This window comes from Myotis brandtii, unplaced genomic scaffold, assembly GCF_000412655.1.
Source record: "Myotis brandtii unplaced genomic scaffold, ASM41265v1 scaffold95, whole genome shotgun sequence".
Taxonomy (NCBI): Eukaryota; Metazoa; Chordata; class Mammalia; order Chiroptera; family Vespertilionidae; genus Myotis; species Myotis brandtii.
In genome coordinates this window covers 2248975-2252251 of record NW_005371920.1, presented here as the reverse complement: position 1 = coordinate 2252251, position 3277 = coordinate 2248975, and positions in this window count along the sequence as shown.

The following is a 3277-nucleotide window of genomic DNA, read 5'->3' as shown; positions in this document are numbered from 1 at the left end:
ATATATATATTTGTTCATATTTTCCCGCTTGTATAGAATGAATGGTACCATATACACTGTTCTTCAAACTCATTTTTTTCATTTAAACTTATCTTAGCAATCTCTCGCTATCTGTCTATCATCTATGTACTGTACAGTATGCCAAATTCTTTATAATTTTAACTAATCTGGGTAATATACTGAAAATAACAAAAGATTGTTACCTATTTCTGAATATGAGGAGTGATAATATAAATATGAGAGGATTTCAGAAAAAGAAGAGATCACAGATGGGATGGGCATCAATAAAATATCTTGAGGAGATGAGATAAGAAGAAACACCTTTCCTTTAAAGGGTAACTAAATTGTCACACAGTTTACTTAATCCACAGGCAGGTGCATTTCTTATTAACGTTAATGTAACGGTTTTTACATTTTCTCAGTTAGCTTCCTCCAGTCTCCATTTAGATTCAAGCCAAGCAGCACAAACACTGTGTTTAATTGGTACTTTTTCTTGTGGAAACTAATTATAGCTCCATGCTGTCAAAACAAGGCAAATTGTTAATGATACTTCACCAAACGAAATAGAAATAAAACTATTTTGCCACAAAGGAGAATGCTGGGATTGTGTGTTAAAGCGATTTTAATCACAATTATAAAAATAAAGAGAACTGCTGGAGAGGACCCGTTCCAGGCCCACTGTGCTCACCTGGCTCTCTGGGGTTGGGGGAGGTGGGAGGTGGAAGGAGGGAGCATCTGTCCTTGGCTTGGGCTTTAGCATTCCAGAGAAGAGTACTAAAGATGACAGTTCCTGGAGCATGTGGGCTGCTCAGGACTCCTCTCTGTTTTCACACATGTACATACAGCCATTCTGTAAGCTATTTGAAAGCATTTATTCATTTGTTTAACAAATGTTTACTGAGTATCTACCATGTGCCAGGCACTGTTCTAGATGCTGAGACATAGCAGGTGAGAAAACTGAATGAAAAACAAAGCAAAGAAGGCAAACAAAACAAAGCAACAAAAACAAAAACCCTGTCCCCATGCACCTCACATTCTATTGCACGAGATAGACAAAAAATAAGGTAAATAAACACACGTGTGTGTGTGTGTGTGTGTGTGTGTGTGTTAGATGACAATACATTACATAAAGAAGTAGAAAGTAGAAGAGTATAAGGAGTGTGGAGTACAATTCAAAATACTGGGTTGGAATGGGACTCACAGAGAAGGTGGCATTTGAGCAAAGACCCGAAGGAAGTAAGAGATTAAATTTTGTGGGTCTCTAGAAAAGTAGATGTTCATCCAGGAAAGTTTGTAAGACCATGTAGGCTGTTAAAATACTGAAATATGTCTGCACTGTTTGATATAACCATTTCCCCAGGCAAGAGGTGATTCAGGCATGAACGCACACAGCAGAGGGCCTCCAGGACTCAGTCCCAGCCCTATGGCCAGCGTTCACTCTAATTGGTTCATACCTGAGGATGATTGTTAAGTATCAGAGTATTATCTCAGGACCAAAGAAGCAGCAAGCACAAATGACCTGTGGCAGAGCACCTGGGTGTTTGACACAAGGAGGCAGGAAGCATGAGGCTGGAATAGAGTAAGTGAAGGAGAGGAGGTGTGTGGTGTGGAGGAAATGGCAGATTCTGTAGAGCCTGGAAGGCCACTGGTTTTGCTCTGAACAGGGGCGGGACATGATCTTACTTAGGCATTGGAAAGGCTGGCGTGTCTGTTGTGTTGAGAATATACTTAGGAAATGCAGGTGGAAACACAGTGTAGTTAGAAAGTCTATTGCATTTATCCAGGCACAGCATAATAGTGGTCACATTCATTTCCTGGGGCAGCTATAACCATTTACTACAAACTTGGTAACTTACAACAACAGAAAGTTATTCTCTCACAGTTCTGGAGGCTACGACTCTGAAATCAAGGTGTTGCTAAGGCCATGATCCCTCCGAAGGCCCCAGAGAAAAGTCCTTCCTTGCCTCTTCCAGCTTCTGGTGGCTTCATGTGTCCCATGGCTTGAGATAGCATCACTCCAACCTCTACCTCCATTTTCACATGGCTGTCTCCTCCACGTCTATCTCTCCGCATCCAAATCTCCTTCTCCTTTCTCTCATAAAGATACCAGTCATGAGACGTGGGGCCCACCCTAATCCAGGATGACCTTATCTTAATTTGATCTCTGCAAAGACCCTATCCAAATAAGGTCATATTCACAGGTACCAGGGTTAGGATTTTTAAACGTATCTTTTAGTGGGACACAACTCAATTCACTTTAGTAGCTTAGATCAGGGTAGCAGAGGGAATGCATCTGACTCTCAACATATTTTGAAGACACAGCTAAGAAGATTCTCTAAAACTTTGGAGATGTGGGAGAGGAGAGAAAAAAAGAGAAGTCCAATTTAATTGCAAAGTTTGTGTTCTGTACATCTGGAAGGATGAAGTTGCAATCAAGTGAGATGGAAAAGAGTGAAGCCCAGTTGCAATCAAGTGAGATGGAAAAGAGTGAAGCCCATGAGTGGGGGGTAGGTAGCTTTAGGCTTTAGAGCAGAAATTAGGGGTTCAGTTTTGAATATGTTGAGATGTCTATTAGACATCAAAGTAAAGGAAGAACAGGTATAATTTGTCTGCTAATTTTTATATATTCCTTACAACATATCCACTTTGTGGCATGGCAGATGTCTTAATAATGTTGGATGTATATGTGAATGAATAAATCAATGACAAGTAGAAAAAACAGTTAAAACAATAATTGATATTTTAAAACTTAGGGTGAAATGGCACTTATTAAGAAGAGAAACTAACATTTGTACACGCTTTCCCATTTGTAAATTGCTTTTCACCTATCTGTTTAACTATTTCTTAAGCAAGTGATGTGTAAATGTTGTAACTATCTATTCTGCAGTGAGAAAACTGAGGACTAAAGAGGGTAAGCCACTTAACCAAGCTCCCCAGAGAGGAAAATGAAGAATGGGACTCAACCTCAACCTTCTGACCCCAACCCCTTTTTAACTGTACAGAGTTCTGAGGGATGTACATTCTAATCGGGAGATGGGTGAGTCTACTCCCGCTGATATTCAGAAATTTCTTATGCCAGACTCTGTATCAAGAAAATACCTAAGTTTGTAGCAAATGATCTTCAGGTCACACTTTTTAAGTGGCCAGTCTCTTTTCATTTGAAATAGGTGACAAAGTTTGGAAGTAACTTTCCTAAATGTACATAGTCTGTCTTTTCTATAAAAATGCTTCTACCCTGACATTCAGCAAAGCAGTGCTGATTGGAGCACTTGTCTAC